Source organism: Papilio xuthus, unplaced genomic scaffold (assembly GCF_000836235.2).
Source record: "Papilio xuthus unplaced genomic scaffold, Pxut_1.1 DF827461.1, whole genome shotgun sequence".
In the NCBI taxonomy this organism is placed as follows: Eukaryota; Metazoa; Arthropoda; class Insecta; order Lepidoptera; family Papilionidae; genus Papilio; species Papilio xuthus.
The window spans coordinates 1709776-1725908 of NW_013531188.1; the positions used below are offsets into that span (position 1 = coordinate 1709776).

At 34.4% G+C, this 16133-nt stretch overlaps 1 protein-coding gene across 2 annotated transcripts in view; it reads right to left on the reverse strand.

Annotated features, from left to right (window-relative positions):
* The window catches only part of LOC106119423 (furin-like protease 2), a 170219-nt gene that overhangs the window by 133263 nt on the left and 20823 nt on the right, over positions 1–16133 (reverse strand). Inside the window, exon 1 of one of the 2 annotated variants that reach the window (XM_013314396.1) lies at positions 9582–9657. The exons of the other annotated variant lie outside the window; for it this stretch is intronic. The gene's annotated coding sequence lies outside the window, so the exon portion shown is untranslated. Of the gene's footprint in view, positions 1–9581; positions 9658–16133 lie in introns of those variants that run through there. 2 annotated transcript variants of the gene reach the window in all.

Consider the following 16133-nt stretch of genomic DNA (forward strand, 5'->3'; position numbering starts at 1 on the left):
GTGCGTAAATGCATTTCCTGACTATAAAAAAAAAAAAAAAGGGGTTAAGCACTTGACTTCCAATCTGCAAATCCTGGGTTCAAATCCCGCCATGTACTAATGTGTTTTCGATTTCCGATTTACATATGTACCTATTTATCCGACGTTCTTACGATGAAGGAAAACATCGTGATGCAACTTGCACATATCCGAGAAGAAATTCAATGATTTGTGTGCAGTCAACCAAACCGCACTGAGCCAGCGTGGTTGACTATGGCCTAGCTCGCTAGCTATTCGCTTTTTTAAGGGGCCATAAATTGCAAAACATAATGACAATGCGTCGGTGGTCAATTGTTAAGCGCTTAATCGTACCGAAATCTACACATCCAGACGATCTCCGTGATGTACCAATATGTTTATCCTACATTCATACAGTAAAAGAAAACTGATGCAATCTAAGAAGAAATTCAAAGATATGTGTGAAGTCAACCCACGCTGGGGCAGCGTGGTTAACTATGGCCTAGTCTCCTCTACTGTGGTAGTCTGCGAGCTCCTCGGTTGGGACATGTATGTGCTGACAACGAACAATTCCACATCACTTAGAATCAAACTTAGAATATAATATTCTGTGCTTTATGAAGTTACAATATACTGTGGATAATTAATATAACTTAATTAATACCTATTCAAACAAACTGGTAATCTTCATCTTGTTAATATTGAATGTACTATTATAAACAAGCTAATCAATATACACAAGTTAATTGCTAATCGCCGGTAAAGTACAATATTGCATGTCTCAAGTTATTTAAGTAAGTGGTCATCAAGTACTATGAAATGTTCTTTTAAATCTCATATTATTTACATTACAAGGTTAAATTAGCCGTGGGTTTCTGTGGCGAAAATCTCTATTTAAAACATATTGTTATCTCTGTTTTAACAAATATAATGACAGGGATAACGATATGTTTTATACATATATTTTTGTCTCAGAAACCCACGGTTTGGTTAGGTAAGATAAATAAAAAAAATAGCTTACAGTTGATTTATAGTTTATAATTTTCATGAATCAATCATTCACTCCTTAAATTATCACTAAAGTATTCGTTACAAAAAGAGAAAATTTAGTTTCCACTGAAATCATTTGAAGTTAAGTGGCGACTATTCTGATATTATTTTGTTTTCTTAATCTCATCTATATTTTGTAATACTATAATACTAATGTATAAATTTTTTATTTCCTTTCTAAATGTCGAAAAATATTTATCGTTGTTACAGAAAATGACATATAATTTAAATAAAAAATAAATTAATATTAAATAAAATATAATATTATCATTTTATTATATACTAACAATAATTACATATACATTACATGAACAAAATAGCAAGTAAAAAGATCGTAAAAATTAATAACACGATAGCGACTTACATAAAACTTGTTTCTATCGCTAATAAATTGTATTTTAGCATTATATAATAAGGCAATTTATTTATACTTTTTAATTACATTTCAAACTATTAATTACTAATTGAACAACGCGAATTTTCCAGCGTAATATTTTTTTGTTTAAATATTAGCAGATGTTTTTTGTAAATTTACTAATATTTCTTTTACCATTCCAACTGAGCTCTAGACTTGTGATAGGATATGGTTTACGACAATAGTCGAATGGTGGGATTCGAACCCCCGACCTCGTGATCGGAAATCTGTACCCTTAACCATTAGGCTATTGACGGTTCTATTATAGAAACTATGTTACTATGAAATTAGCAAAACTCATCATAATATGAAGTTTAATTTTACTTTGAGTCTACATTATATTAACACTTTTTACAACAATATAACTATCTCTTTCAATCGCTACTAAAAAAACAAAGATGGCCAGCGAATTCTTAAAAAAGTTCACGGCTATTTTGAAACTAAAAAACAAACATGGAACATAGACCAACCGCATAGGAAAAAGCACACAATTTCATGTTAGTTTATATTGAAAGCAATTCCTTGGACGTATACAAAGGATATATGTATGTATACATATGTATACATACGCGGAGGAACATTATAGGAAACAAACAGTCTTACAACGGGCATAGGAACAATAAACAAAACGCTATCGACTAAACTATTGCGTCCGAAGACTATTTATTCTGGAACGTTTGTTAAGTGACTTTTTATAAATTTCACTATATTTCTACAACATACAAACTCTTCGTATCCAAACTCCGTTCATATTTATGTCACCAATCGATTATAAAGTACGTCAATATAATAACTTACCAAATTTTATTTTCATCTTCGCTATCCCTTTCAAGTCTATAAAGCAATTAAAAGTCCATACCACTAATAACTACTTACAAGTGAATTCTGACACCAAAATCTCTGTATAAAACATATCGCTATCCTTGTCATTATCATTGACAAAATAAAGATAACAATACGTTTTAAATAAACATTTTCATCCTGTTGATTTTGTATGGAACAGATTATCTTACACCATATCAGCATTTTTAAGCATTAATAAATGATGATACCAAATTATACAATTATATTAAATCATAAAGCTATTAACTTTCTATCATATAAATCAATCATCTTTCACCTTTCACGATACGTAGAGGTCACGATAAAGGTGAATAAGTTTCACCTGACATTTATCTATGCCTAACCTTTGACCACGTTTATAAATTCTTACCGCTGTGAACATCTAACAGTGAGAAAAGATCTTATTTTGGTTATAGACGTTAATCGGATATTCATGCTTAAACTAAAAAGGGATGTAATAAAAACATCGATATATTTACCATCACAAAATCAATATCGATACGTCGACAGTATCGATATTGATTTTGATATCTAGACATAGTCATCATCAGCTCACTATACGCCCCCACCGAGGGGCTCGGAGCCTACCCTAAGTTAGGGATGATTAGGCCATAGTCAACCACGCTGGCCAAGTGCGGGTTGGTGAGACTTCACACATATCTTTGAATTTCTTCTCAAACATGTGCAGGTGCATCACTATGTTTTTCTTCGCCTTAAGAACGTCGGATAAATACACACGGAAATACGTCGGACAGTACACATGTGAATTGGAAATCGAAAAACGCATTGGTACACGGCAGGATTCGAACCCAGGACCTGCAGATTGCAACTCAAATGCTTGACCTGACCCATGAGGCACCGACGCTCTATACTAGACTATATAAATATTTGAATTGGAATTTATTACTAAGTCTAGATTAATAAATTCCAAATCAAATTATTACAATATAAAAGCGCAATACGCGAACGCACGTTAAATTCCCATGACAAGACGATCTTAGCAACAAGAGCGCTTATGCTCGCGACACACGTCAATGCAAACAAGGCAGCGCGAATACCGTCGAGCGCATAATCAACCTGACTAAAGCCGTGTACACACCCACGTGTCTGTTACCTGTAACATCTGCGTACAGAATTATGTATATATTATGTAAATTAACAAGCACATCGATGCATCTTATTACATTAAACGGAGCTATATTTTGCTACATACATAAATGAATAAATTTATACTCCCTTACATCTTTGACGTCATTGACGAAAACTAAAATGTAAATTATTTATTTACAGCAGATTTCTAAAACACCGCTATTTCAATACACGACTAGATCACAGAAGTAAGCAACGTAAAAACGTACCGTTTCCACTAACACGACCACAACTCTTCGTTGAAATGATATATTATTTTAAATAAGTTAAATATAACAAAAGATGTTATAATACGATTGAGATATCAAAAGCTAGATAGAAATTGATCACTTAGGGCTACCCTGAGTATCTATTATCGCTTGTTTCTCATATTAATATTTAATATGAGAAACAAGCGAATAATTTACCATTTCTCAACCCTTAAGTGTTTTTATTACTATATACGTATTCATTTAAATATTCTTTAACAGTGTATACTAGACTTTACAGAAGTCGCGTAGCGTTCCCGTCGGCCGAAGGCTTCCGCTGCCGTCAGCGACAGAGAGGCGAGTGTCAACGTGCCCTGGAAACTTGGAGACATCGTTACATTGCTGTTCCGGACTTCCTACATTTGTAGACAGTGTTAAACTAAGCTACAATGTATGTTAAACGAATCTTAGCAAGTACAAAACAATCGTCTAATATCATATGAAATATAATGTTTACGTATTTACTCTTGCAAAATGAATAGGTATATTTACATATAACTAGCTTTTTCCCACGACTCCGTCCACACAGAATTAAAAAAAGTTAATTAGAGTTCTTCCAGACTTTACTCTATCTCTCTGCCAATTTTCGAGATCCATACATTAGTTTTGGAGACATCTTCTAACAAACATCTCATTTATAACATCAATGCTGCGACCTAGCAGAATTCCAACACAAAATAAGGTTACCTTTACATTAGCGTAACATCATGAGTGAACCTATTTCTATAAATACTCTTATTACGTGTAACAAGCATAAAACAGCTTGTGTCGTTGCAAGCTAATCTTGTTGACACGAGGCAACACATCCGTTTAATGTGATTTGTTTTGCATGTAACGTTATTTTTATTCACAGCAAAACTTATTTCACGCTACAAATTAGATTAAACAGTTATTTGCTCTTGTAAGGCAAGATTTTACAATAAAAATAGCTGTTTAATAAATTATAAAACAATATCAAAGTCCTTGTGTTCGATATGTAAGAGTATTTTTATTTTTTACTAGCTGTCCCCCGCGACTACGTCCGCGTGGAATTAATAAAACTTAATTAGTTTCCAGACCTTTTCAGCTTTCCCTTTCCAGCCTTCCCTAGACCTCCACGAACATTTCAAGACCAAAATGAGATAAATCCGTTTAACCGTTATCGAGTTTTAGCGAGACTAACGAACAGCAATAGATTTAATTTATTATAAATATAAGATAAGATAGAAAAACAAAAATATATATTTAAGTCTTAACCAGATCTCCATAAATCACGTGCCATTCAAAATAACTTTCAGACACAAACATTATCAATCAGATCGATTTTAAACTGATGCCTGCACTTGAACTTCTTTGCTTTGTAACATGTGTTCGACTCAAGAGGTACGTTTCGAGTATCTATTATAAATAGTTAATTTACAATCAAGAGCAGACAGGGAACTGTTACAAGCTTGTACCAATTGAGTCAGATAAAGCGACGGCCTTGATCAATTTCTAATCGATTTAGAAACCATTTCAACATTACAACCCAATTCACCTATGACCAAAAAAAAAATCGAATATCCATTAATCGGGGAAGCGTTTCTAAATAAAAAATATACAAGCATCAATTGGGACAATGGAGTAATTGTAAACCCGAGGAAATTGCGATGATTGAAAACCTATACATATGCTTTCAGAATTAAAAATATATAACAGCGGGCTCCGAGGATATTGGTACTGCACCTGTCGAAATAAAAAAAAAAGGATTCATTTCAATCGCGCATCCGACTAGGTACGATTTAAGCCATTGTGTTGGTTGGATACAAGCGAGGATTAATCCCGACGTACGTTCCTGTTTGATCAGAAACATTGTTCAAACTCAAATCTAGGGAAAAAAATCCACTCAGAATAATCACAGCCCGCGTGATACGATACGTATTTACTCTATACATCGCTTAAATATTGATCCGAACAGCATTTGAAGTGTTAATAGAGAATTTTTCTCGTGCTTTTTGTATTTACTCGTCTGGAAGTAGAACATTTCGTTGGATATTTTTTTAATTTGTATCAAACATTACACGCTTCAATCAATATCGGATAAAGAAATGCAACAACCTGTATATGCATTTGCACTTGTAGTTTTGTAACGGCAAAAGACGTTTAAAAATCATTCCAGTAGTTTTAGATTTTATTCGTTACATACAAAAATAAAAAACTTTCGTCTTTATAATATTAGTATATAGGATGTTCTTTGTTCCTAACATTCTTGTGCTCGTGTCACAAGTTTACGTTGACATTGTTTCCGTCTCGTAGATAACTTATGGAAGGAAGACAGGGCGCTATGCAGACGGTGTCATACAAATACATTGGCAACATTGACACTATAATGAAGTTCTACTTATAATAGTCATTTTAGATAATCCTACTAAATGCGAATGTTTGGATGGATGGATGTTTGATTGAAGGTATGTTCTAAACGGCTCAACGGATTTTGATGAAATTTGGCACATAAAGAACACAGTCTGAAAGAACACATAGACTACTTATTAGGTTTTTTTAATTCCGCAAGGACAGAGTCGCGGGCGACAGCTAGTTAGTGATAAATTTTTGTTAAATTTATTACGTTAAAAGTCGATACTTTTAAAGGCGTTTTAATCTATTTATGTAAGTAATAATTTCTCGAACTGTACCCTTGTATCTTCCGGCATAAAACATTTATTTGCACGTCAGGTCAGACAAATATAAGAAATATTTTATATGTATTAATGATAATATTTTATATAGGAAATATCAACATAATTTCACAGGAGGCAGACAGAACTGTCATGGATGTCAGACACACGCTTCCCGTTACGCTTTTACATTGACATTGATTCGACGACCAACAGATCAACGTGTATTCTCGCTATTGATATCGCATTAAGCCCTAAGATGAGCACCATGTAGTTAAGAATTCTTCTGGGTTTTTTATTAACAAAATTTTACGTTATAATATGTTGTTTACCTTCTAAAATTAAGATATCAGAGCAAAAATCGTATAACTTTATGATTATAAAGTTAAGAGCAAATAATTCTAGTTAATGTTAAGGCTAAACTGACCTAGGATTTTTTCCCATTGGATTATAATATCCTTGTCACCTATTTAAAAAAATCGTGTTCATTGGTTGAACACATAAAAAATATAAATCATCCATACTAACCTTTCTTGAACTTAATTCAAATGCCGCAAAACATAAAATGTTATTCGCCTAATCACCATACCTCGTAATGCGAATCGAGAAACCAGCACGAATACTAAAAGGTCACAAGGCGAGTGGGTTACCATGAATGTCAAATGCGTATCTACGAGCGTGTTTCATAACATTTCAATAGAACAGAGCATCGTTGAAATAGACAACGGTGTATTTATTGCCTGTTGCCATACATTGACCTGTCAGACAATGGTTGTTATAAATTTCCCCTCCTATACTGTTCATTGTACGTCATTTAATACGTACAAACGTTTGATTAGATAACTCTTGTCCTTATTGCCTTGAATTTCAACTGTCATACCACATGTATACGAATATTGTTGACTCTTTTTTTAACGAGACTGATAAAGTGGCAATAGGCATGAATACAGTTGTTACAACAGTGGAGACTCACCCTTATACAAGATGTATGCAGAACTTAGATATCAAACATGACATACCTGAAACAATATAATAAATTATTAATCGACTGCAATTTATTATCATGTTTTACTTTTCTCATGAATTATTTTGTAGTTCTAATAAACTTTTTGCTATTTTGTGATTTGGCACGAAAACATTCATAGTGTTTTTTAATCCAACTTCTAAACTCACACACACATAAACAAGCCATTTTATATCTGAAAATTAACTTTGCTGTACAGGAAACATCTAATCTTACACATCCGGTGGACATCAATTGAAATACGTCATAGACAACAGTACTTACGAGTGCAATGATAAAATAAGTATCGAGTGCGGTGACCGTACTAGGAGTGCATCCATTTACGTAGTGGGAAGTAAATCATAAAGATAAAGCGGGAACACAATAATGACACAACAAAATAGCCCGTTGGCGTCGTTGCTTCCCTCGCCTACACACAAGCACATCACACAACACTCACACATAGATATTTACTGGCGGCAATTTGACAATTTTATCGCATCATAAAAGGGGACTGGCTGGAAGTATATAGGACGTTAATTGCGAGATTTACTAAATGCGTAAAATAATTTAATATTCGTTCGCCTCTCAGCATCGGGAACTACCCAACTCAAACAATCGACTGCACTCGAATGCATTTGACTTTTAATTAATAACTAATATGGGGAAATTAAAACGGAATTCTCAAATTTTATTGCGTTTTAACGTTTATGTACTTTGTACGATTATGGTGCTGACTATTTTACAAAAATCAAATAAACTGTAGTCTTATTTTGTTTTTAAAATAATAAATACAATCTGTGGGCAATATTTGAACAAATATATGCAAAGTGTTCTGGCGTTCAACGACGCAATATAAGAGATTGCATTGCAGTTTAATATGGATATCGGCGCTAAAGCTCTAAATATTGAAACTAGGTTTACACGAGCACAAAGGCAGCTAACGATATTGTGTAACGACTTTTAAAATCCAATATTCATTAACGTAAAGCCGGATCGCGACAACGTATGGGTGTCGTTTGTTTTGCGTAGTGCCACCATCAATTCAGGGTTTCCGTCGGATTTGTCCGCGACTATGGGACGCGATTGTGAAAACGTTGTCATCCCACCGGGGATTTTTACACTCTGAATCGTACAACTTTTACTGCTACGTTTGTATTTTACTAACGTTTAATTTTTTCATATTTTTATAAAACGGCTCATATGTATACAGTCATGGATTTAACCCCAATACGAGAATGGAAGCAAAAAACATGTTATTCAGTATATCCAAAAAGTTATTATATATTAAGCAAGCAAATTTTATCTTACTATCTTACTAATATTACAAATACGAATGTTTGGATGTACGGATGGATGTTTGTAAGAAGGACATACAGGCTAATTATTTTTTTTTAATTTCACGCGGGCGGTGTCGCGGGCGACAACTAGTAATTGAATAAAGCGTATCGCGGGGTTTGTTTTATCAGAATATGGAAAAAAATTGAAGAATTGTGGTACACATTGTTTTTTAATTTGCACATTACGACTTATTAAAAAAGTACTCGCGAAAAGATGCGAGATGTTTGTAAATTTATGAAAAAAAATCCTGTAATTTTTTAAAAAGATGGTATCTTCAGTAATACGTTAGCGCAAGCTATAATTCGCATGCAGGCGTCTCTATTCCGTAGCACATAAGCTCTTTTGCGAGGAGTCTACATCGAACGCCCTGCGCCTTTATCTCTCAGCGATCGGATAAAGGGGGTACGTGTAATGCGATGTCATTACTAACAGTTGCTTAAATGTTGCAAGTGTGTTTTAAACGGGAGCCGCAACTTTCGGAGTGGATTCGACGTTTTACATAGTCAAAGAATTAAATTCGCTCTATCTTAATACTTGTTCATTATGATTTAGCCGGTTAAACTTAGTTCACAAGTATATCGCAAAATCCGTTGCTAGAGTGATGTGAACACTCTCTTTCAATATCATATGTTCGATTTAATTGCATTGTATGCGTCAAATACCATTACCAAAATGGGTAGGAAATTAAAGTCCTTTGACTGTACACAGAATCTTGCATGTATATTATATAAACATGACACATTACTACAATTTTATCAGAATGAATTAATGGCTATACAACCACATTTAATATTTAATTGATATGTTTTCTTTGACGTAAACGAATGCGTTAAGAACAAAAGAAACACACGGCATAAAATATCAATTGGTAAGTTAACACTTGACTTAAAAACAAAACTCACCGTTAAGTAATATCTACTTGACTAGAGCTTACAAACACAATACTGTACAAAGAAAGTCACAACTCACAGACTACACTCACAGTCGCACTGAACCAACTGACCCACCACTATCACGGACAGACAACTGTCATATGCCACGGAAGATCTCATACATATACTTTATAATTGCTAATTGTTCTAAAAGCATGTCAATATTGATAAAGGAAATAACCTACGACAATAGATAAGCAAGAAAATTATCATAATAAATACAATTTTTCCGTAATTCCTAACATACATTTTTACTATATAACAATTTTGTAATAATCTATACAATACATAAGGTGAAGGAAAACATCGCGATGCAACCTGCACATATCTGAGAAGAAATTCAAAGATATGTGTGAAGTCAACCCGCACTTGGCCAGCGTGGTTGACTATGACCTAATCACCCTTAACTTAGGGTAGGCTCTGAGCCCCTTGGTGGGGACGTATAGTGACCTGATGATGATGCAATACATGTGAAACTATGTAGACAGTATTGAACCTAGATTTTTCTGGATTTAACACAGAGTAGCTCACCTAGGCTACAAAAACTGCGTATATGATAACTGCATGTAGAATTAATAAAAGAGTCAGTTCGACTTAGATCTTACTAATATTATAAATGCGAATGTTTGGATGGATGGATGTTTGTTTGAATTTATCTCCGGAACGGTTGAACGGACCTCGCTGAACTTTGCCATAGATGTAGAACATAGTCTAGAAGAACACATAGGCTACTAGTTTTTTTTTTAATTTTGCGCGGTTAGAGTCGCGGGCGATTGATAGTGTCTGAATTAAACAGAATTTAATAAAATGAATTCTAGATTATTTTGGTTACTTAGTTTAACTAGTAGGCTGTTATTAAACAGTCTTGTTATTTGATATCTAATACATTTGGTAAAAAGAAATAAAAAGTATTTCCATTCCACGTATGCGTAAAATAAACACTCGTCTGTACAAATAGAGGGGCCCGTATACGGTTCCTAACCATTGTTGCGTAGGGAGATCATTTATTCCTCTCGCTTATTCGAAGGGATCTTCATTTACGACCCGCCGCGTTTCCCAAAATAAGCCCAATTTCATCCAAACAATGCGATGTTTCTTTTCAATTTAACAAATTAAAAGCCACTCCAATGAACGAGAGTCGAATGTGCCATGGATAAGACCCACTAAAGCTTAGTGGATTTCCACGAAATGTGTTACGAAAGCGGGATCCCACTTAAATCATAAATAAGGTAACATTTTCATAAAATAAACGTTAATTTTATGATAACAATTAATACAGGATACTTATTGAAACATTAATTCTCTTAGAAGCAAAACATATTTAACATTATTTATAATCTTACTAATATTATAAATGCGAAAGTTTAGATGGTTCTCTCCGGAACGTCTCAACGGATCTTGATGAAATTTCGCACAGATGTATAACATAGTCTGCAAAACACATAGACTACTTATTAGGTTTTTTCAATCCGCTCTGACGGAGTCGCGGGTGGCAACTAGTTATAAATACAAAAGAATAATCTTAATTGTCTTCAGATTGTATTATAGAGTAATGTAACCATACTCTAGAAGACTGAATGGATATATTAAACAGGTATAAGCAAGAAGGGCTACATCAAACTCCACCTATTTATATGTATATATGTTATAGGAAGTAATATAACATAGTAATATAATGTTGCCGGAGCGACCCTTTGACGTAGTCTCGCGTGTACCGAAACCGTTTTAATAAACCTCATCAAGGGTACGCGGCGTTATAATTTAATTTTCCACCAGACAAGGCAACTTACATTTAACGTGAGCGATACGGTAAACAACGGTAGCATTAAAAAAATATGTTAAACATTTTTAATGTTTGTATCTTCATGAACGCATTATGATATACCGTGGGTTTTTAAGACCAAAATACACGTTTTAAATATATTGTTATCTCTGTTTTATCAATCGAAGATGATATGTTTTTTATACAGTTTTTGACGTCAGAAACCATCGGTTAGACAGAGATAGCCTAAGATTTGTTATTCAAATTCAACTAAAATATATTTAAACCGTCTTACCAAATAAAAAGTACATATTACTGAATATTGTTGATGCAATTATAAAATAAATATTTTAATATTAATTAGAATCAAAAATCGCGGTGCCTAAGCAACCTATATTAATAATACAACCTCATTTTATAAAGATACTAGCTGTCGCCTGCGACACCGTTTGCGCCGAATTGAAAATAATTAGCCTATCTGTTCTTCTAGGCTAGATTATACATCTATGTTAAATTTCAGTGTGATCCATACAGCCGTTCTAGAAAAACCTTCAAATATCCATCCATCCAAACATTCGCACTTATAATATTAGTAAGATTTCTAAAACTAGATAGTTTTTATAAGACAACTAGACTTCTCAATCAGTTCCTATCTAACGTCCAACACAACAATTTCATTGAATCATTCAAGCGAGATATAACGCACTATTAATTAAACAAGTCGAATGGTATATTGAGCTCGTAAGTCAACAGGCGACTGGTTCAGTGTGCGCTGTACATTAACGCAGGTGCATTCGACATCAGATTGGGTGTGCAATTAATTAAGTTAAAACGGCGTAATGTAAACGGAACAATTTTAATATTTCGTCTGAAATGTTTACATGTTGATGAGATTATTACATGCATCGCTGACTAAGGTAAGCGATTAAAGCAAACAAAATTATGCTAAATACATTTATTTGGCGAAAGCTTTATGATTTGCAAGCGTAGTTGCAAATTACTCAGCGTATAGTACGTATAACGTATTAAAATCTACCTCGAATACCAGTATATTAAACCATCTTACTACTAAATATCATAAATGCGAATGTTTGGATGAAAGTTTGTTATTAGATATCTTCAGAACGACTGCATGGATCTTGCTAATATTTGGCATAGATGTAGAACAAAATCTGGAGGAACACATAGGCTTATAAGGTTTTTTAATTCCTAGCGGACAAAGTCACATGCGACAGCTAGTATTCCATAAAACCAGGCACTAATTTGCTATATAACAACTTTACCTCTTAATCCTCGCTACAGGCTCTCCATGTTAACATAGACACTTCATTAGGAGTGATAAATAAAATACCTAACTGAATAGACTTGGTATACGTCATGTAATCCTTGTGGTCGACCTTGTGGAAACCTAATTATGTTGAGGCATCGGCTTCCCTCATTCAATTACCGGCCACCGGGGGCGCCACTGGCCGCAGGCTGTCGTCACTACTAATACAATCTAATTCACACGAAGTGGCCCCCAAATATTATATTACCTATTTATTAATTTACTAGCAGTTTCCCGCGGTTCAATTTGTGCTTCGTAACGTGTGATATAAAAGAGAAAAGAACATATTTTTCTTAAGAACAAATCTATTATGTTATGACACATTTCTGTGGGTCCAAGAGTAGTAGTGTGATATTAAATAGCCTGTAGCCTTCCATTGTGATTGCTTTGGCATATACAAAACAACCTACTAGTCACCGTTAACTCAGGCTACGCTCCGAGCTCCTCAGTGGGGACGTATGAGCTGGCGATGATAATAGAAAGCAAATGTAACGCGTTCAAACAAACAATAGGCTTTATTTCATCCAAATCGAAGAGAAGCCAACAAATACATTCAGGTAATAACCAGGTCTAAGTAATTTACCAACGTATCTAAATAAGTAATATATTATTTTCTACACGACAAAGCAGAGATATAACTAGAATCCAAAAAAACACATCAAATCTATTTCTAGGTATCGTATTCGTTGCACGTATGGAATTAGCATGCAAACAAAGCATTTCCGAAGCGACATTGATTTCAAAAGGCAGTCGCAGCACCCACCGACTGCAAAGCAGCACGGCTAAGCTAGTGACAGTAGCACACGATAGGTTAACAATACCAAATCATACGTTATATCTTCTCAATTGGCTTTGTTTTGATCAAATACTACTTTGAGCAAACTCTCTCCCTCTCTACTGTATAACTAATAAGTTTTATAAACTAATACTAATGTCAGTAATTAATCCCCTCTTCTAACAATTCCACTTCCAGTGCCAATCCTTTCCTTATATGCAAAAGGTAGAAGAAAAATAAAACTAAAATGAGCCCTCCGACACCAACACTCCTCAGACAAAATGCGAAATTGTTTTCACTTCACGCCTATCTTCCGCTTGGTCCTGATATTGCACCGGTAGAGCCGACTCATTGTCTACTACTTTAAAGTATTGTTAAAATAGTATTATTGACTTTGGATACCATAAGTAGACCCAGATTTGCAATGACTATGGATTTCCTGGCACATTACTGGATTTCAAGTAATACCGCTCTACTTCCGAAAATATGGTCGAAATAATTCGATTGATTCAGTACTTCATTCCTAGTCATATAAAATTGCACATTTACTAGTGTTATTTTACTACCCAATTACAGCCATCATTAAAATTTAATATTCTTTGTATTAACCATCAATTGAGTCAACAATTGGTCATCATGATAAGCGCACATATTGGATTATGATGCAATATTTACGGAACACATTTAACTAATTTGAGTAAACTAAAATAAATGACAAACACATGAAGATCTGATTAAGGCTACTTAAACGAGTTTCCCAAAAGACTGCTTAAAAAACGACAAAAATCAAAACCAAGTCGCAACTGTCGACATGCTGACTTGGTTGTCATCAAACGCGAGAATTTTTCATGCACGCGTTTGATACCTTGTCACGCTCACGCCTTAATTGTCATTCGGCGACACTTTATTAAAACGCGCTCTACGGTGACAGGGTGGCGCTAATTATCAACGACTAATTAGGCGCGAAATGAGCGCGCGAGGCGTGAAGCGTTGCGAGGCAATCGTTAATCGGCCCGCACCGTAGCACGTGTCGACTGACTCGTTTAAAAGCAATTGTTTATTTACGACGATGTGTTCGAGATGTGAAAAATTGAATGAAAAACAACATGAATTTAAGGAGCAAAAACAAAAGAGAATCTTTACGATATTCCCTTTTATAATTCTTACGAATACTGTGACCTCTTATATTCTAAACAGCTTGGCCAATTTTAAAGAATGTTATTCTAGTAGTCTACTTAAGAAGGTCACAAAGACCTTCTTACTCAATTAAAATGTAGTTAACGTATATACTTTAAAGGTAAATGAACAGCGAGACTTCCGAGTACTCTTAAGTTTTGTAGACCCCCTAATCCATAGGAGCAGGCGCTAAGTCCGTTGGGCAGTAAGCCGCTTAAGTTACTTCTAAGCGCGCTATGTTCTACTTACCTACATTCGACTTAACTGTAAGATTATTATTTTCATCTGTTAAAGTTTGACAATGACCTAAATAGTTATGTTTAAATATTATTTAAATAATTATAAAAAAAAAACAAGAGCTGCGTTGTCTACCTTTAATCGACGGAGGAGGTGACGCACAAAAAGAGGATATTTCTCCTTTTTATGCATTCTCTCTTCAGCCAAATCCACTTTCCCTTCCCATAATTTTCTTATAAGAAAATGTGACAAAAGGAATATGGACAAAAATTAATCTTCCGTCATGCAAATTTATCAGACGAAACGCGGAATTGCTTCCACGTCGCCTGACTTCCGTGTGGTCACAAATATTGTTGTTCCAGGCCCTAGCAGTGTTCTGTTCTTTTCTACCTCCATTGAATAAAATTGTGATCAAGTTTTATTTAGATTATATTGAATTCAATACAGATTTTGTAGACAAGTCTAAGCACCAATCCATTTTATACTAATCCTAAATTAAACCTTTAAATTACAAATTCTATTCAGAATTACAAATTCAACCATATTCAAATAGGAATTCCTACAAGCAACTCATGAATAATCTGATCAGATATATTATGTTACGTTTACGCAAATTGTACATTGTACATTGGGCTTTACGCAAATAGGATGTGCCAATTACAACCGCTTCTGGTGCAGCCCCGGCTTCTTAGATTACATGAAGATAATCTGTCAGTTGCTACAGTCGTGTCGGATGACGCGTTACATCATTAGCAATACGTCAAAGTTACAATATACACTACAGAAAAGACGTTATTGAAGGCTACTAACATAAACATTTTGATATTTAAATAAGATGTTTACGAAAAACATCCATGATTTACCCTTACAAAATGACCATTGTCATTTGGAAATCATCATTTCATATTTCCACATCAAGTTATCGTCTAAAAATACTCAAGAAAAGCGATATTAAGAGCACTCGAAACGGACGAGCGTGTATACGTAGATGTATGAACATAGAAGTCAGAGAAGTGTGTCAGGACAGCGCCAAATAGTCCGTGGTCTCTGCCTACCCCTATGGTTTACTGGCGTGATCACAGTTTTATCATCAACTTCATATGAGTTTATAATATAGGGTATATAAAATGTTGCACATAACACAACGAAAGTTACTGCCAAATAAAAAAGCGACAGTAAGGGTCAAGAAACTTTATAGCGCTCGAATTATTCTTATTCAGCGGTCGTTAACGCTTAACGACATAA